The sequence below is a fragment of the Bison bison genome, unplaced genomic scaffold (genome assembly GCF_000754665.1).
Source record: "Bison bison bison isolate TAMUID 2011002044 unplaced genomic scaffold, Bison_UMD1.0 scf7180017864289, whole genome shotgun sequence".
NCBI classification, from domain to species: domain Eukaryota; kingdom Metazoa; phylum Chordata; class Mammalia; order Artiodactyla; family Bovidae; genus Bison; species Bison bison.
The window spans coordinates 5,334,164-5,354,795 of record NW_011494861.1 but is presented as its reverse complement, the minus strand read 5'-3'; the positions used below and the strand labels follow the sequence as shown (position 1 = coordinate 5,354,795).

Sequence of the window (20,632 nt, the reverse complement as noted above, 5' to 3'; positions counted from 1 at the left end):
GCCTGCCATGCAGGCCTGCACATCCGGCCCTCTGTGAAAGGTGGCCAGTCTGCCTTGTCCCGTCCATGGCATCCAATCTTTGTTCTAGCTCAGAGCAGAGGGAGGGGCTCCAGGACAGGGACTTGTCCCCTACTTTCTCCTGGAGAGTCAGAATGGCAAGCTGCAGAGAGGATCAGGCGGTGCATGTGGTGAACCTTGAGTCCACACAGCAGGTGTCACCTTGGTACTGGGATGCAGGCTCCAGGTGGGCTGGGAGGGCTCAACCAAGAGTTGGCATCCACTGTCCAACTCTGCCGTAGACAGCCTAAGGTGATGATGTCAGGGCTGTGTACCTGGGGCTCCACCATCCCCCAGTGGTGGGCACCTTATTGAAGCAAGCCTCGGTGTTCTCCCCTGCAGCATCATGGCAGGGTTCTTTCTTGGGAGAATCCATGAGGAGAGCAGAAAAAGGCCCAGGACTGTGCCTGGAATGGTGGCTATACTGAATCTGGCTCCTTGCACGGAGGTTGCCTTAACCACCAGGGTCAAGTTGAGCCAGGACACGCCGGCCTCACAGGTGGGTGGGGCTCTGTGGGTAGCATCAGCAAAGAAAGGGAGGGCTTCCCTGGTGGCTCAGTGGTAAAGAATCTGCCTGCCAGTGCAGAAGATATGCGTTTGATCCCTGGTCTGGGAAGATACCACATGCCACTGAGCAACTATGCCTGTGAGCCACAACTACTAAGCCTGTGCTCTAGAGCCCAGGAGCCACAACTACTGAAGCCCTCATGCCTAGAGCCCCGGCTCTGCAGCAGGAGAAGACGCTGCCATGAGAAAAGCCTGCACACCACAACTAGAGCGTAGCCCCCACTCACTGCAACTAGAGAAAAGCCCATGCAGGAACAGAGATCCAGCACAGCCAAAAATAATAAAACAGAAGGGAAGGGACAGACAGGGACAGGGAGGGAGGAAAGAGCAGCCAGGAGTTCCCTGGAGCCAGCTGGCGGTGGCACGGTGTGGAGCTCTAGCAGGCTTGCAAAGGCACCAGCGGGCACAAAGTTGTGTGGCTCCGGGACTTGTCTCCAGGCAGAGGTGCTGCTGGAGCTCTTTTTTGGGAACCTGATGTGATGGATGCTTGTTTTCAAAGGCTCCTTTGCAGTCATGGGGAACTCCTGTCCAGCAGTGGTGTCAGGCTGCACCAAGGCAAAAGAGCCTCAGAGCAGAGACAGGGAGAGGTTGAAGGGAGCTAGGGACAGGATAGGAATCTATGAGCAAGGACGTAGAGGTTTTTAGAAGGGCATATAATTGTGGGCCTCTGAGAATGCAAATGAAAGAATTCCTGTTCATCCTAAGTCCAGATCCAAAGAGTTTGGAGGGCTTGTTTGTATGTCAGCGCCTGTGGAGAGCAGTTGTTGTTTAGTCGCCAAGTGGTGTCCCTCTCTTTTGCAACCCCATGGACTGGAGCCTGCCAGGCTCCTCTGTCTATGTGATTTCCCAGGCAAGAATGCTGGAGTGGCCATTTCCTTCTCTGGGGGATCTTCCCGACTGAGGGATTGAATCTGCATCTCGTGCATTAGCAGGTGATTCTTTACCACTGAGCCACCAGGGAAGCCATGGAGAGCAATAGCTTTCTAGAAATTCTCAATAAAATGTAACGTGGATAAACCTTTTAGCCCAGGGATGCATCTAGAAAAAGCACAAACCTAAGGTCACGAGGCTGTCAAGAGAAACACTCATCTGTTACACTCAAGCTCTTTTTGAACAGATGGCAGAGAGCATCAGACAACACAACCTGTGCAATGAACTATTCTGAACCAGGTTCGCCACCTCTCCCCTCAAATTTGTTCGTCATTTACTCTGAGCACACAATACATTCTCTGCTCTAGATGCTGAGCTGGCCAATCGGACCCTGAAGGTCTCTGGGCTCTGCGTTGTTTAAACTGAATGACTGAAAGAATCCAGTCACACAGAGAGCTGAGGGGGAGCCTTTAGGGAAGAAGGAATAGCTTGTGCAAAGGCCCTGAGGTGGAAATGAGCCTGGCACGTTTCTGGAAAGCCAATGTAGCTGGAGGTTGGGAAGCAGGAGTGCCAACACCAGATACAAGGGATGTGAGGAGATGGGAAGGGGCCAGGTCACAGAGGACCTTTAAGGTTAGATGAAGGGTCTGACTTTTACTCCCAGTATGTGGAATAGCCATCAAAAGGGAGTCTGATCCATTTTATCCTTTATTTTTTCTGTCTTTATAGAATTTATTACAATACTGCTTCTGTTTTACATATATATTTTTTTGTTTGTTTGTTTGTTTGTTTTTGGGTTTTGGTCCTGAGGCACATGGGAGGGATCAAGCCTGAACCCCCTGCCTTGGAAGATGAAGTCTTAACCACTGGACCACCAGGGAAGTCCCTCGGTTTACACTTTAAGAGCGTATCCTGGGTACTGGTGAAGGATGGAGTCTGAGTGTTGGTGGTAGATGTGGTGAGAGCAAGGAAGAGATTATTACAGAATCCTGGCTTCAGGGACTTCCCTGGTGGTCCAGTGGCTAAGACTCCACACTCTCAGTGCAGGGGCCCCAGGTTTACTCCGTGGTCAGGGATCTAGATCCCACATGCTGAAACTAAGAGTTCACACGCCACAACTGAAAATCCTGAATGCGGAAACGAAGACTTGATGCAGCCAAATAAATAAATAAATATTAAAAAAAAAAAAAGAAGAATAATCTTGGCTCCCGCTGGAGTGCAGGCAAGGAGGTCCACAGATGTGGGTGACTGGGAAACGCTTCAGACTAACAGGACTCTATTGAGGGTTGGAAGTTGAAAATGAAAAAATCATTTCTGTCCTCACAACATGACTGTGAATTGAGAGTGTGGTACATGGGAAAGTGGCGATTCCTGCCGTGGGAAGTTCATTTACTTCTGGGTTTTTGTTTTCATTTGCTTTTGTTTTTTAGGGAAGGTTGAGAAAGGATGCTCTGTTGGAAGGGAGGGAGAGTTCAAAGTAGAGAACTGTGGTTCTCAAATATTAGGGTGAGTCAGAATCACAGGAGTGAGTGGAGTGAGTGAAAGTCGCTCAGTCGTGTCTGACTCTTTGCGACCTCATGGACTATACAGTCCATGGAATTTTCCAGGCCAGAATACTGGAGTGGGTAGCCTTTTCCTTCTCCAGGGTATCTTCCCAACCCAGGAATCAAATCCAGGTCACCTGCATTGTGGGCGGATTCTTTACCAGCTGAGCCACACAGTCTGCCCTCCCACCTCCCCCCACCCTACCTCCCGCCAGCCCAAGTTCCTGATTCAGCAGGTCTGGGGCAGGGCCTGAGCATTTCTAACATGTTCTCAGGTGATGCTGAAGCTGGCTTCCTGGGCTCCTCTTGGAGAAGGAATGGAGTTGATTAAGGAGAGTGCAGGAGGCATGCTTGAATACTGGGAAAGCAGTGTGGTGTGTGCTAAGTTGCTTCAGTTGTGTCTGACCCTTTGCTACTCTATGGACTGTTGCCCACCAGGCTCCTCTGTCCATGGGATTCTCCAGACAAGAATACTGGAGTGGGTTGCTATGCCCTCCTCCAGGGGATCTTCCAAACCAAGGGACAGAACCCGAGTCCCTATGTCTCCTGCATTGGCAGGTGGGTTCTTTACCATTAGTGCCACCTGGGAAAGCAGACCCAGGGGCATTTCTAGACAGAATGAGTGCCCATCGGAGATGTGTAGCCACTGGGACTCTGTAGATGACACAGCACTGGGGGTCCATGCAAAACCCAACTGACCTTTAATAGCAGATCCAAGCGCAGAGAGAAAGCTTGGTTTGGCTCTACATTGAAAGAAGGTCAAACAACTGTACACTCACTCACAAGTTTTAAGTTGTAATAAAAAATGTTTAGAACAGAATCCCCTTGGCATTATTATCTAAATAAACTTTATACTTAACTTTGGGATTATAGAACTATTCCACTTTGGAAAACAATTTAGTGATTACCTCAAAACTGAAAATATACATTATCCTAAAACCCACACACAACAGTACAGTAAGCCCCCTACATATGAACCCCCAAGTTGCCAACTTTCAAAGATGTGAACATACATTCCATCAATGTCAGATGTGAGGGACATTGCAGCTTGCCCTCCAACCCCTACTGCTGACAATCCTTCAGCTCTACCATCTCCCACCTCCCCTCCCTCCTCCAGTCAGTAACACTTTGGCCTGGTGACTTGATGCCAGCCCCTGTGTGCCAGCTGTTGGACTGTACTACTCTATACCTTTTCAAGGTACTATACTGTAAGATTAAAACAATGGATATTTTTGTTTGTTGGTTTGTTTTTTGTGTATTATTTGTGTGAAAATTATTATAAACCTACTACAGTACAGTACCTAAGAGAAGCAGAAGATATTAAGAAGAGGTGGCAAGAATACACAAAAGAACTATACAGAAAAGATCTTAGTGACCCAGACAACCACAATGGTGGTTATCAGATCACACAATGGTGCGATCACTCACCTAGAGTCAGACATCCTGGATTGCAAAGTCAGGTGGGCCCTAGGAAGCATCACTATGAACTAAGCTAGTGGAGGTGAGTTGAATTACAGTTGTAGTTGCAGTTGAGCAATTTTAAATCCTAAAAGATGATGCTGTGAAAGTGCTGCACTCAATATGCCAGCAAATTTGGAAAACTCAGCAGTGGCCACAGGACTGGAAAAGGTCAGTTTTCATTCCAATCCCAAAGAAAGACAATGCCAAAGAATGTTCAAACTACCACGCAGTTGCACTCATCTCACATGCTAGTAAAATAACACTCAAAATTCTCCAAGTGAGGCTTCAATGGTATGTGAACCAAGAACCAGATGTTCAAGCTGGATTTAGAAAAGGCAGAGGAACCAGAGATTAAATTGTCAACATCTGCTGGATCATCAAATAAGCAAGACAGTTCCAGAAAAACATCTACTTCTGCTTCATTGACTAGGCCAAAGCCTTTGATTGTGTGAATCACAACAAAATGTGGAAAATTCTTCAAGAGATGGGAATACCAGACCACCTGACCTGCCTCCTGAGAAATCTGCATGAAGGTCAAGAAGAAACAGTTAGAACTGGACACGGAACAACAGACTGATTCCAAATTGGGAAAGGAGTGCGTCAACGCTATATATTTTCACCTTGCTTATTTAACTTATATGCAGAGTACATCATGCAAAATACCAGGCTGGATGAAGCACATGCTGGAGTCAAGACTGCTGGGAGAAATACCAATAACTTCAGATATGCAGGTGACACTACCCTTATGGCAGAAAGCAGAGAGGAACTGAAGAGCCTCTTGATGAAAGTGAAAGAGGAGAGTGAAAAAGCTGGCTTAAAACTCAACATTCAAAAAATGAAGATCATGGCATCCAGTCCCATCACTTCATGGCAAATAGATGGGGAAACAATGGAAACAATAACAGACTCTTTTCTTGGGCTCCAAAATCACTGCAGGTGGTGACTGCAGCCATGAAATTAAAAGACACTTGCTCCTTGGAAGAAAAGCTATGACAAACCTAGACAGCATATTAAAAAGCAGAGACATTACTTTGCTGACAGAGGTCCATATAGTCAAATTTATGGTTTTTCCAGTAGTCATGTATGGATGTGAGAGTTGGACCACAAAGAAAGCTGAATGCCAAAGAATTGATGCTTTTGAACTGTGGTGTTGGAGACTCTTGGACTGCAAGGAGATCAAACCAGTCAATCCTAAAGAAAATCAGTCCTGAATATTCATTAGAAGGACTAATGCTGAAGCTGAAGCTCTAATACTTTGGCTACCTGATATAAAGAAGTGACTCATTGGTAAAGACCCTGATGCTGGGAAAGATTGAAGGCAGGAGGAGAAGGGGATGACAGAGGGTGAGATGGTTGGATGGCATCACTGAATGGAGGGACATGAGTTTGAGCAAGCTTTGGGGGTTGGTGATGGACAGGGCGGCCTGGCATCCTGCAGACCATGGGGTCGCAGAGTTGGACACGACTGAGCAATTGAACTGAACTGAACAGTACAGTACTCTATAGACAGTTGTTTTAGTTGGGTACCTTGGCTAACTTACAAACAAATTGGACTAAGGAACACGATCTCGGATCGGAGCTCACTCATAGGTAGGGGACATATTATAATCATTGCTTCTTTTTTTTTTTTTAAACAGAAACTTCTTTGTTGTAATAAATTCAATAAACAGTTTAAAACTGGTCTAAATAAAACAAATCTTAAAAAAATATACAACTCAGTGGTCTTGAACATATTCACAGTTTGTGTAACCATTACTTCTTAATACTCTTCAAAAGATCAGTGCATGTGATAGGTTCGTATGAAAGAGTACAATGCATGTCGGTGAGAACAAATCAAATCTGTTCTCTTCCTCCTTAATGTAGATATTTGATTTTTATCAAATGCCTTTATGCATGTTGGATTGATTATATACTTTTTCACTTAGTTTAAATTCTGTTAATCTCTCATTGAGATGAATTATATGAATTCAATTCTAATGGGAAGGAATTCTTTTACATATGATAAGCTTGGTCATGACACCCTAATATAAATAAAACCTCTAATTCAAAAAACAAAACAAAATGCTTAAGAGTTGTATATTTTGCTTTTTAAAAAATAATTTTTATTTATTTGGCTGTGCTGGGTCTTAGTTGTGGCATGTGCGATCTAGTTCCCTGCTGTTGCTGCTGCTAAGTCACTTCGGTCATGTCCGACTCTGTATGACCCCATAGACAGCAGCCCACCAGGTTCCCCCATCCCTGGGATTCTCCAGGCAAGAACACTGGAGTGGGTTGCCATTTCCTTCTCCAATGCATGAAAGTGAAAAGTGAAAGTGAAGTTGCTCAGTTGTGTCCGACCCTCAGTGACCCCATGGACTACAGCCTACCAGGTTCCTCTGTCCATGGGACTTTCCAGGCAGGAGTACTGGAGTGGGGTGCCATTGCTTGACCAGGATTCAAATCTGAGTCCCCCACATTTAGAACACAAGAGTCTGAGCCACTGGACCACCAAGGAAGTCCCAAGTCTTTGCTTTTTTTTTAGGTTATAAGACTTCCTTCTATGTTCTGTTTTTAAAAAATTTGAAATATAATTTATATATGAAAAATGTGCTGATTTTAAGGGTATAGTTTGATGAGATTTGGAAAATGTTAACACCCTTGGAACCACTATTCCATTCAAAAAATTTGTTTCCATTTCCCCAGAAAGTCCCTTGTATCTTCTTCCAACCAATAATCTCTCCCTGCCAAAGGCTGCCACTATTCTTTCTTCTCTCTCCATAAATTAGTTTTGCCTGTTTTAGAATTCCTTATCAATGGAATCATACAATGTTTACTTTTTTGTAGACAGTTTTTTAAAAATTATCGTTCAACATAAAGTTTTTGAGTTTCACCCATGGTATTGAGAGTATTCACGGTAATGAATTTGTTTTTCTTGTGGAATACCTGGTGGCTTACACGGTAAAGCATCTGCCTGCAATGTGGGAGACCTGGGTTCGATTCCTGGGTCGGGAAGATCCCCTGGAGAAGGAAATGGCAACCCACTCCAGCACCCTTGCCTGGAAAATCCCATGGACGGAGGAATCTGATAGGCTACAGTCCATGGGGTCGCACAGAGTCGGACACGACTGAGCGACTTCACTTCATAAGGGGACAACAGAGGACAAGATGGTTGGATGGAATCACTGACTCAGTGAATGTGAATTTAAGCAAACTCTAGAACATGATAAAGAACAGGGAAGCCTGGCATGCTGCAATTCAGAGAGTCGAAAACACTACTTAGCGACTGAACAGTAACAATATGATGCTTTGGTTACTCATTTATTTGTTGATGAATATTTAGTTTGCTTCCAGTTTGAGTTTATTACAAATGATACTATGGTAGATATTCTTTTTTGTGTACCTTATTGTTTTTTAAAATATAAAGACATTTGTCTCTAATGTATTTATGATAGTTTATTATTTAGTTTTGTAGGCTTTTACAAAACCATTTTTCTTTAGAAATGGCATTATGTTTCAGTAGGTCTTCTGGGACTTATTTTTCCCTTAGAATTTTGTCTCTAGGGTTAATCTATCATATGACAGGCAACTGGTTTTTTAACATAGCTCTTACAGGTAGCCGGCGTGCTAAATTATCTTACTATTTTAAAATATCTATTTATCTATCTTTTGGGTTTTATTTATAGAAAATCATATAATCTGCAAATAATAACTGTCCTGATTCTTCCTCTCTAATGTTTATGCCTTGAATTTATTTTTCTTATTATATCCTCTAGAATGCCAGTAAATTTAGAGAAAGAGCAGTAAATAGTGACATTTGTGATTTGCTCTTGACTTTAAAAAAAATACTTTGAACATTTCTATAGTGTTTATTTATATTCTCTGTATCAGGCTGCAGAAGTTTTATCCTAATCCTAGTTTACTAAAGTCTTTTCTTTATCAAAATAATTAGATAATTTTATTAATTTTTTTTTGCATCCATTGAGTTTACCCAATTTTTTTTTCATTCATTCAACTACTAAGAGTTAGCCAGACTCAAGGTGATGGGCACAGTCCTCCAGACTACCGAGTTGGCCTGAGACTTCTGACACCAGTCTCAAGTTGAGGGGTCTCCAAGGCCACCTCTGCTCAGAGCATCTGGCTACAAATTCAGGGACCTGGACTCTCTCAGGGTCGCTAGAATAATTCATCAGGCTCAGGGACATGCTATATGTAACAGTTACAGTCTTATTATAGTAAAAGGATATAAAACAGAGCCAGACAAGGGAAGAGATACAGAAGGCAGAATATGAAATTGGGAGGGTTTCAGACACAAAGCTTCTGTGTCCTCAGGGATGCACAGCCCTTTCCGCGTCAGTGCATGGCAATACACAGAGTGTTGTCAACCCACGCAGCTCCCCTAAGCTCTGCTGTCCATATTTCTTTTCCCAGTTTTATTTATTTATTTTTGGTTGTGCTGGGTCTTTGTTGCTGTGCAGGCCCTCCCTAGTTGCAGCGAGTAGGGGCCATTCTCCACTTGTAGTGCATGGCTTCTCGTTGTTGTGGCTTCTCTTATTGCAGAGGATAGGCTCTAGGGGGTTAGCAGGGATTTAGCATAAGGGGTTTAGCAGTTGCAACACGTAGGTTCAGTAGTTGTGGGTCCTGGGCTCTAGGACAACAGGCTCAAATTTGTAGCACAAATCTGGCTTAGTTGCTCCACCGCATGTGGAATTTTCCTAGATCAGGGGTCAAACCTGTGTCTCCTGCACTGGCAGGCAGACTTTTCACCACCGAGCCATCAGGGAAGTTCTGCTGATTAAATTATTGCCCATGTGGTTAGCTTCCATTTCCAACGACTTTCTCCCTCTCCTGAGGTCAGGCTGGATTTAAGTGCCCCAAAGCCCCAACTCTCTAACCACCTGGTTGGTCTTTCTGGTGCAGCCAGTCCCCACCCTGAGTCATCTTATTAGCATAAACTCTCAGGTGTGTCACAAGGGGCCCACCATGAATAACAAAGACACTCCTATTACTCAGGAAATTTCAAGAGTTTAAAGGTTACCTCCCAGGATCTGGGACAGAAGCCAGATCTGTCTTCGGGCGAAGTTAATTTTTCACTACACAATGACATTCACAGATTTCCTCATTTCAATCCAACCTTGCATTCCTGGGAAAATAAAACATCATCTGTTTTAAACATGGTTGGATACATTTTGCTAATTTTTAAAAGAATTTTACACCAATGTTTATGAATGAGATTAGCGTATTTTTCCTTTCTCTTACTGACTTTGCCTGATTTTTAAAACTGATATACTGAGCTCATAGAATAAGTTGGAGAGCATGTTTTCATTCTTTCTGTGTGCTAAAAGAATTTTTGTTGGGTTGGAATGATGAGTCTCTTGAAATTTTGAGGAACTAGCCTCTAAAACACTGGTGTTTTGCTATGGAAGATGTTTTAATACTGTTTCAATTTTCCAAAATAATGATAGTATTCTTCAAGCTTTCTATTAATATTTCTTCTTGAGTCACGATTAATAAATTATATTTTTCTAGAAATTTGTCTGTTTCATCTAATTGTCAAATATATCAGCATAAAACTTCATTGTATTCTCGTTTTGCTTTTTTTTAATGAATGAATTAATTAATTAATGGCAGTGGTGGGTTTTCGTGGCTGCACTCAGGCTTTCTCTCTAGTTGCGGTGAACCAGCTGCTACTGCTGCTAAGTCGTTTCAGTCGTGTCCGACTCTGTGCGACCCCATAGACTGCAGCCCACCAGGCTCCCCCGTCCCTGGGATTCTCCAGGCAAGAGAACCAGAGCCACTTTTCACTGTCGTGCGTAGACTCTAGGCATGCAGACTTCAGCAGCTGCAGTGCTTAGTGGCTCTTCGAGGCATCAGGGATTGAACCTGTGTCCCCTGTGTTGGCAGGAGGATTCTTAGCCACTGGACCACCAAGAAAGCCTCTCTCATGGTTTTCACCTCTGCTGTATTTGTAGTTAAATACTCTCGACTGGTGATTAAATATTTATGTCTTTTCTTTTTTCTTGATCAATATCACCAGAGATTGGTCTATTTTATTAGTCTTTTCAAAGGACCAGCATTAGGCTTTGTTGATTCTTTCTACTGTATGATATTTCTGCTACTCATCGATGCCTGCTCTTTTCTTTATGATCTTCTCTTTTTGTTTTCTTTAGATTTTTGCTGTGATTTTTGCCATAACATTTTTAGTTAGGAGTTTGCTCATTAAATGTCAGCCTTTATTCTTTGCAAATATAAGTATTTAAGACCATGCAATTCCCTCTGAGTTCAGTTTTTACTATAATACACAAGTTTTAGAGAACCTCATGGGCAGTATGAGTTTTTATGATTACTCCAACCATTGCTAAATTTTCATTCTAATTTCTTTTTGGAGTCATGAATTATTTAGAATTCTGTTTTTTAAGTTCTAGTGTATAAAACATCTTATCTTTTTGTTATTGACTCTACTTAATTAGGTCTTGTCTTCCACTGTGGTTCAGATGGTAAAGAATCTGGCAGCGATGTAGGAGACCTGGGTTTGATCCCTGGGTCGGGAAGATCCCCTGAAGAAGGGAATGGCTATCCACTCCAGTATTCTCACCTGGAAAACTCCATGAATAGAGAAGCCTAGTGGGCTACAGTTCATGTGGTTGCAAAGAGTCTTGGACACAACTGAGCAATTAACACATTCACACTTTCACTACTTAATTAGATTGTGTTCAAAGAATGTGATGGGTATGTCATTTGTTTTTGGAAATTTGTTGAGATGTGCTTTACTTTATTTATTTATTTGCCACACCATTTGGCATGTGGGATCTTAATTCTCTGTCCAGGGATCACAACTGACCCCCCTGCAGTGGAAGCACAGATTAATAACCTCTGGATTGCTAGGGAAGTCCTCTGATTAATCTCTGTACCTGTTTCATATGTACTTAGGGAAAATAGATCTTCTCTAAATGGTTGTTATATTCAGGATTTTACCTGTGTCCATTATATCAAGGTTGTTAATCAAATTGTCTAAATATATTTATTGATTCTTTTTTGCTGCTCAACTGACTAATAATTGAGAGAGATGTCGTTTGATTTGTCAATTTCTCCCTATACTACTAATTTATATAGTACATACAAATTTTCTATTTATATGGTGTGAAACTTTATTGGATGTGTATCCATTTAGAATTCTTAGGTCTTCCTGGTAAGTTGAAAATTTTTCCATGATTTAGTAACAGTTTTTGTCTTAAAGTTCATTTTTTTGTGTGTGATTTTGATGAAGGTATGCCAATTCTCCTTTGGTTACTATTTTTCTGGTGTATCTTTTTTCTTCCTTTTAATGTCAGCTTTTCCACGTCCTTTAGTTTTAGTTGTCTCTTAGGCAGAACTTCTCCCAGTATGTCTGCCTTTTAACTTATGGGTTTAATCCATTTATATCCGGGAGGATTATGACTACGGTGAATATAAACTTCTACCATCTAAATGAGGGTGCAGAGGAGAATGAGAATCTTGAGGTCCTCACCATCTTCACCAGTCATTGAAGTGAGTGATCTGACAACTCAGACCTGTTGATTGCCTTCCACTTTTCCTCAATAGGGCTTCTATTAAGTTTCGAATCTTGAGAAAATGTTACTTTCTGATTAGGCATAGGATTGGAGTCAAATCTTTGGGAAATTAATGAATCCACATAATTTCTCAAAAGATTTCTCAGGGAACTCTGAGAGGCTGAGTAGCAGACCGTTGAGTGCTGGACAGAACTGACTGCTAGTCTTTGCTCGGTCCCTTTCTAGCTGTGTGATTTGGGGTACATTCCTGAATTGCTCTGAGTCTCTTTCTTCAGCTGGAAATCAAAAATCACCACACCAGTTTCCCCAGGATTCTCTGCCTGTGGATGGGATCACCTGTCATAGAGCTCTATGTTTATGTTTTCATGCTCTATGTTCCTCCTTCCTCTTTCCAAGGGCATGGCCTTAATGATGTCAAGAACATTTTGTAAATATTACAATAAGATGTGTCACTGTGATTTTTACTTATTAAAATCACTTTGCTTTCTGACTTAGGTGATTCATTTCAACTAAAAGAAAGATTTGAGCAAAACAATAACTGCCTCATTTCAGCAGCCTGTTCTGTGTTGATCACGATGTCAGTCTACACTGGCATAGATTTCAGGTAATTACTGAGCTTTCTGAAGCTGTTTGTTTGCATATTTGTCTGAAGGCAGTTGAAGTGTGACTTAGGTAATGTGATTGTATTCTCAGGTATTCACAGAGATCAAAACACAGATTTGAAAGGTGCCAGAAGGAATAAGAAGTTCCCAGTGTGTAAGAGTAGAAAAGTACAAGAAAGTGAAACCCTCAAAGTTGGCGTTTTGTAAAAATAAGGAACTTAGACATCTCTCTTTTCTAGGCTCCTTTGACCCATCAGATGCTGATAAAACAGGGTATTAATTATCTGTCACAAACCTTGTCTTGTTTCTTTTCCCACATTTTTATCATCATCAAATTTTTGAGTGTCCGTAAGTGTTACATGGTTTTGATGTGATTGCCATTCGGCTGGAAGGTATTTGAGTGTCACTCAGTGCTCAGGTTTTCTTTTTTTGTTTCGTTTTTGTTCATGCTCTCCAGCAGTTTGGAATCTAGCATGAAATCTCATAAGGAAGATGACACAGAGGAAGTGTGAAAATGCACACAAAAACTATGCTTATACATTTGCGTTTTTCATGCATGTCATGGTTTGGCTAAGGAGGAAACACGAGATAATCAGAGAAGGCTTACTTGAGAGGCTATATAGAATCTCCTCCCAATGCTGATTGCCACTTTGTGGCTGTGTGATCTTGGGCAAGCTGCTTTACATCTCTGTGACTCAGGTTCTTCAACCTTGAATACAGACCCATCATGCCTTCTTTATAGGGCAGTTGTAAGGATTAAATGATTAAGTACCTATAATGCACTTGCTGTGGTGTACAGCTTCCCAACGTATTTTCAGATTATATAGACTTCACATGAGTGACAGAACTATTGGTCCCAGGTACCTGGCTATAGACTTCAGTTTCTTGGGCTCCAAAATCACTGCAGATGGTGACTGTAGCCATGAAATTAAAAGATGCTTGCTTCTTGGAAGAAAAGCTATGGCAAACCTACACAGTGTATTAAAAACACAGACATCACTTTGCTGACAAAGGTGCATGTAGTCAAAGCTATGGTTTTTCCAGTAGTCATGCATGGATGTGAGAGTTGGACCACAAAAAAAGCTGAGCACCAAAGAAGTGATGCTTTTGAACTGTGGTGTTGGAGAAGACTCTTTGAGAGTCCGTTGAACTGCATGGAGATCAAACCAGTCAATCTTAGAAAATCAACCCTGGATATTCATTGCAAGGACTGATGCTGAAGCTGAAGCTCCAATACTTTGGCCACCTGATGCAAAGAGACTCATTGGAAAAGACCCTGATGATGGGCAAGACTGAAGGCAGGAGGAGAAGGGGATGACAGAGGATGAGCTGGTTGGATGTCATCACACATGGACATGAGTTTGAGCAAGCTCTGGGAGTTGGTGAAGTACAGGAAAGCCTGGTGTGCTGCCGTCCATGGGGTTGCAAAGAGTTGGACTGAGTGACTGAATTGAACTGAACTGATTCTTTGGAAAGACTGATGCTGAAGCTGAAGCTCCAATACTTTGGCCACGTGATGTGAAGAGCTGACTCACTGGAAAAGACCCTGATGCTGGGAAAGATTAAGGGCATGAGGAGAAAGGGGCTGGAGAGGATGAGATGGTTGGATGGCATCATTTATTCAATGGACATGAATTTGAGCAAACTCTGAGAGATAGTGAAGGACAGGGAAGCCTGACGTCCTGGGGTTGCAAAGAGTCAGACACGACTGAGTGACTGAACGACACCTGGCTATGAGCATCCCCACCTGTTCCCCAGTGTGCTTGAAACATTGCATTTTCTATGATGGTCATGAGATGACAAAGCCTGAGGTCTCTGTTAGGTTTGTTCTCTGTCCCTGAGGATGTGGGTGCCTTGGTGACAAATGCACTGGTGAAGCAATACAAGGCCACCATTACGAGTTTGTACTTGGGGACTTCCTTGGTGGCCCAGTGGATAAAACTTCGCCTTTTAATGCAGGGGGAGCAGGTTCAATCCATGGTCGAGGAGCTAACATCCCACATGCTGTGGGGTGCAGCCAAAATTTTTTTAAAAAGAAGAGTCTGTACTTAATCTATTGACATCAGAGGTTTTTGAACTTTTATTTGATCTGTTGGGAGCAAAAGTATTTGACACTTGGGAGCACAGCCAAGACCAAAAACAACTGAAATGACTTATGCCTCTTTAATTATCAAGAGGCAGAATATATTTTAAATTTAAAAATGTGAAAAATGATTCTTGAGAGTAAACATTAGCTGTAAGGGCTAGATTCCTACCTCTTCAGATAAAGAGTAAAAGCTGTTGCTCCTTAAGAAATCTTATTTTGCAGAAGGACTGGCTCTGTGCTGTCCTGACTATCACATGACCAGAGGTGCTGGGCATGTAGGGCATCAGATTGAATGTGCTCAGTTAAACATAAGATGGCATGTTGCTCCTTGTGGAAGGTGGGTCTGGACACAGATGCTTCCTTACATGAATCTCCCTGCTTTCATGTAGGTCTGACAATTTCCATAATTAAAAGTTTTAAACATTCACTCAGATAAGTAAAAGATCTTTATTTAAGATAAAGAATGCTATGGAATCATGATTAACTCTTTTATTAATATTTATATAGATTTTTAAAGCTCTTATTTATTTATTGGCCACACTGGATCTCTGTTGCTGTGCTGGCTTTCTCTAGTAGTGGTGAGGGAGGGCTCCTCTCTAGAGGAGGAGGCTCCTCTCTGGTACCGCAATCATTGTGGTACTCAAGCTGCTCACTGCTGTGGCCTCTCTTGTTGCCGGGCATGGGAACTAGGCATGAGGGCTTCAGGAGCTGCAGCGCATGGGCTCAGTAGTTGTGGCACACCAGCTTAGTTGTTCCAGGGCGTGTGGGATTTTCCCAGACCCAGGATTGAACTTGTGTCCTCCGCATTGGCAGGCAGATTCTTAACCACTGGACCACCAAGGGCATCCCAATATTTACATTCTTAAGAAACTTTCTAAACCATCCAGAAAGTCTGATTTCTCTCCTTTCTGCCATTTTGAGATAGAGTTCATCAAACATAATCAATCATGAGTTAGCTTTCATGGGTACTAATTAACAATTGATAATAATAATAATAATGGCTTCCCTGGTGACTCAGATAGTAAAGAATCTGCCTGCAATGTGGGAGACCTAGGTTCAGCCCCTGGATCAGGAAGATCCCCTGGAGAAGAAAACGGCTACCCACTCCAGCATTCTTGCCTGAAGAATCCCATGGACAGGGGAGCCTGGCAGGCTACAGTCAATGAGATCGCAAAGAGTCAGACACGACTGAGTGACACTTATTTAATAATAGTAATAACAGTGAACACATATACTTCTATTTATGATAAGAAGGGCACATTTTTGACCACTTGGCACATATCACAGAGTTCTCACCGAAACCCAACGAGGTGGGTATTTCATTATCCCCATTTTATGGATAAGGAGACTGAGGCACAGATAGTAACTTGTTCAAGGCCACCAAGCCAGTAGGTGGCAGGAAAAAAAGTGAAAGTGTTAGTCACTCAATCGTGTCCAACTCTCTTGTGACCCCATGGACTGTAGGCCACCCGGCTCCTCTGTGCATGGGATTTCCCAGGCAAGAATACTGGAGTGGGTGGCCATGCCCTCCTCCAGGGGATCTTCCCAACCCAGGATCCAACCGTCTCCTACATTGCAGGGGGATTCTATACTGACTGAGCCACTAGAGAAGATAAATTGAAAGCAGAACATCAAAGTTTCACAAAGAGAAAAGTCTTCAAACTCATGTATCAATGATAAATAATCATCTCTCCAGACACAGTACAGAATATAAAAAGTGTGAATAAGTGGAGAAGGTGTTAGGGAAAAGTCAGGAAAGTTAACCTATTTTACTCTTCCATCATTATATGAAAATGCACACCTATTTAATATTTTAACTGTGCCTATAGGAGTGACATAGTCGGTAGCACTGAGAAATGTTTTCTATACTAGAATGTTAAACCTTTAAAATATAATTATTATCCAATTTTAAAAGTTCTAATTTTCAAGTATTTAAAATAAAATTTTAGTTTGTTATATCTTAGAAGTTTATTTTGTGAGGATTATTTATCTTAGGTCAAATAATTGGCTTCTGTCAATGAACATTCACTATTGGACCAAACTCTGCATTCACTGAACCTCTAGTAGCTACAATTCTGTAAAACAGGAATGAAATCAAACTTTATCTTAAAAATGATAAAGTCTAGCAGAGACTTACCAGATAGTAGTTACAGAAGAAGAAGTAATCATTCAAATATGGGATAAGGAAGAACTTAACTAGATCCAAGGAAGAAAGATAAAGAGCTTGGGATCAGTGATGAATTAAGGTTGAGTGACAGTTGGCATTAAAAACAACAACCGGAAGTCCATTCTCTATGAACATTGTAAATCAACTAGACTTCAGTCAAACAACAATGACAATCACCACCACACTAGTATGCTTTGGAGGGTAAATGGGTGTCTGTGTTTTGCATCTATCAAACAGTTATGAAATGTTATACCAAGTAAGAGCTGACATGACATATCAGACCCTAGAAAGAGTGTAGAACTGATCATAAAAAAGGTTCTTTAGTAACTAAATAAATAAACTGGAATTGTTTCATCAACAAAACAGTTGATCAAAAGGCATCTTGATTCCTGTTTCAGGGATGTGAAAGTCTTTTAACAGAAGGTTGCAAATATATGTTCTTCGTGTTTACAGCAATCTGAAAAAAAGGAAATACCACACTTGTTAAATAAGATTTGAAAGATATGAAGACTCCTTAAATCAATCCGTCCAAAGATACTTAGTGAGGTCAGATTATTTGTCAGGCACTGTCTTTGACATTATTGTCACCTCCAGGCCTGGGGCTTGGGGCCTCTGAGCTGATCTCAAGCATCTTGAAACACTGTGTTCAGTCGTTCAGTTGTATCCGACTCTTTGCAACCCCATGGACTGTAGCCTGCCAGGCTCCTCTGTCCATGGAATTTTCCAGGCAATACTGGAGTGGGTTGCCATTTCCTTTTATATCTTGAAATATTGGGGTCCTGAAAAATTGTATTGACTACTAAATAAAGGAGAAAAAATCCTGAAATAATGTTTGGATATCTCTGAAATGTGACACAACATCAGCCTTGTTGGTTTATGATTTGTAAGCATCTTATCTCATTATAAAACTACCTGGGGGGACTTCCCTGGTGGTCCAGTGGCTAAGACTACATACTCCCAAACCAGCGGGCCCAGGTTCCATCCCTGGTCAGGGAACAAGATCCCACATGCCGCAAATAAGATCTGGCACAGCCAAATAAACAAATATTTTTTTAAATGTTATCTGTAGATTACATGTCTTCCCTCTTTCACAAATGTCCCAGTTTGCATGATAACTGCTGAGAATGTCACAGGTAATCATAAATTAGTTATCTGGAGCCTAATAATTTCAGAAGCAAGATGATCAAAGTTGTTTCAGATATTTTCACGGATAGAAGCATGTGGGGCTCAGGTGATTTTTATTGTGTCTGGTACAATGTTGGATGGGGTCCCCACCTGTAAGAGTCCCCAGGTCTAAGTCCTGGAACAGAAAGGAGACTTGTTTTCTTTCTCTGACTATTGAAATACACACACTTTGCAGACTTCAAAAGATCCTGGAAGGAACACAGATGGAAATTTCAGATAATCCCTCACTCAGAGACACCCCCTATTAACATTTTGATTCAAAATACCTTCCAAAGTTTGCTCTATGCCTCAATCCACATAAATGGATTTTTAAACAGCTTGATTGAGATAAAATTCACATTTTGTTTTTTGGCTGCATGGGATCTTAATTGTGGCACGCGTGATCTTTTTCAGCTGCAGCTTGTAGGATCTAGTTCCCAGACCAAGGATCAACCCAGGCCCCCTGCATTGGCCACTGGACCGCTAGGGAAGTCCCTCACGTGCCATTTAATTTACCCACTAAAAGTATATTCTTCAATGGTTTCTAGGATATTCACTGAGTTGTACCACCATCACTGCAATCAATTTCAGAACATTTTTATCATCCCCATCAAAAAAACCTCTACCCATTAGCAGTCATGCCACTTTTCACTCCAAATCACTCCCAAACCAGCCCTCAATTCAGTTCAGTCGCTCAGTCGTGTCTGACTCTGAGACTCCATGGACAGCAGCACACCAGGTTTCCCTGTCCATCACCAACTCCCAGAGCTTACTCAGACTCATGTCCATTGAGTCAGTGATGCCATCCAACCCTCTCATCCTCTGTCATTCCCTTCTCTTCCTGCTTTCAATCTTTCCCAGCATAAGGGTCTTTTCCAATGAGTCAATTCTTCACATCAGGTGGCCAAAGTATTGAAGTTTCAGCTTCAACATCAGTCCTTCTAATGAATATTCAGGACTGATTTCCTTTAGGATGGACTGGTTGTATCTCCTTGCAGTCCAAGGGACTCTCAAGAGTCTCCTCCAACACCACAGTTCAAAAGCATCAATTGTTCGGCGCTCAGCTTTCTTTATAGTTCAACCAGCCCTAAGCAACCACTAATCTACCTTTTGTTTCTATGGATTTGCCTATCCCAGAGATTTCATATAAGCCGAATTAGACAACATGTGGTTTTTTGTATGTGGCTTCTTTCATGAAGCATAATGCTTTAAAGTTTCATCCACATTGTAGCATGTAACAGTACTTCATTTCTTTTTATGGTAAATAATATTCCATTATTTATAGACAGACCACAATTATCCATTCATCACGTGATGGACTTTTGGGTTATTTTCATTTCTTAGATCTTACAAGTAGTGTTGTGAAATTTGTATATAAGCTTTTGTGTGGACACATTTTTATTTCTCTTTGGTATATATTTAGGTTTTTGCAGTAGTCATATGCAGATGTGAGAGTCGGACCATAAAGAAAGCTAAGTGTCAAAGAATTGATGCTTTTGAACTGTGGTGCTGGAGAAGACTCTTGAGAGTCTGTTGGACTGCAAGGAGATCAAACCACTCAATCTTAGGAAATCAACCGTGAATATTCACTGGAAGGACTGATGCTGAAGCTGAAGCTCCAATACTTTGGCCACCTGATGTGAAGAGCCGACTCATTAGAAAAGACCCTGATGCTGGGAAAGATTGAGGGCAGAAGGAGAAGGGGGCAACAGAGGCTGAGATGGTTGGACGGCATCACCGCCTCAATGGACATGAGTTTGAGCAAACTCTGGGAGATAGTGAAAGACAGGGAAGCCTGGTATGCTGCAGTCCATGGGGTCACAAAGAGTTGGACATGACTTAGAGACTGAACAATTGCCAATTGCAATATACCTACTAGTGGAATCACATCAGATAGTGACTCTATGTTTAATCTTTTGAGGAACTGTCAACCCATTTTCCAGAGCAACTGCACCATTTTCATTCCCACCAGCAAGGTCTGAGGATTCTAATTTCTGAACGTCCACATCGACACATTATTTTTGATTATAGCCGCCTTAGTGGTGAGAAGTGGTACATAATTAGGTTTTTAAGAAGGAAGAAGAGGAGAAGAAAAGAGATGAGATCATTTAATATGCATTTTTATTACTTTTTCAAGTAACATTTAATGTAGATACCACTCCAAGTCAACAAATATAATTTTAAATGCCTGTATGCGATACCATTGAAAGGTAGTCCAGTAACTTAATCCTTCTTGTTGGACACTGTCCTTGCTTTAATTTTTTGCTATTATACACAGAAAATCTGGAAAATTCAGCAGTGGCCACAGGACTGGAAAAGGTCAGCTTTCATTCCAATCCCAAAGAAAGGCAATGCCAAAGAATGCTCAAACTACCGCACAATTGCACTCATCTCACACACTAGTAAAGTAATGCTCAAAATTCTCCAAGCCAGGCTTCAGCAATACGTGAACCGTGAACTTCCTGATGTTCAAGCTGGTTTTAGAAAAGGCAGAGGAACCAGAGATCAAATTGCCAACATCCGCTGGATCATCAAAAAAGCAAGAGAGCTTCCAGAAAAATATTTATTTCTGCTTTATTGACTATGCC

General features: G+C 41.8%; 1 long non-coding RNA gene across 1 annotated transcript in view; it reads right to left on the bottom strand.

Annotated features, from left to right (window-relative positions):
• Positions 1-16,264: 16,264 nt before the first annotated feature.
• The window catches only part of LOC104995878, a 16,370-nt gene continuing 12,002 nt past the window's right edge, over positions 16,265-20,632 (bottom strand). Inside the window, exon 3 of the long non-coding RNA XR_826112.1 lies at positions 16,265-17,337. This is a non-coding gene — a long non-coding RNA (uncharacterized LOC104995878). The remainder of the gene's footprint in view (positions 17,338-20,632) is intronic.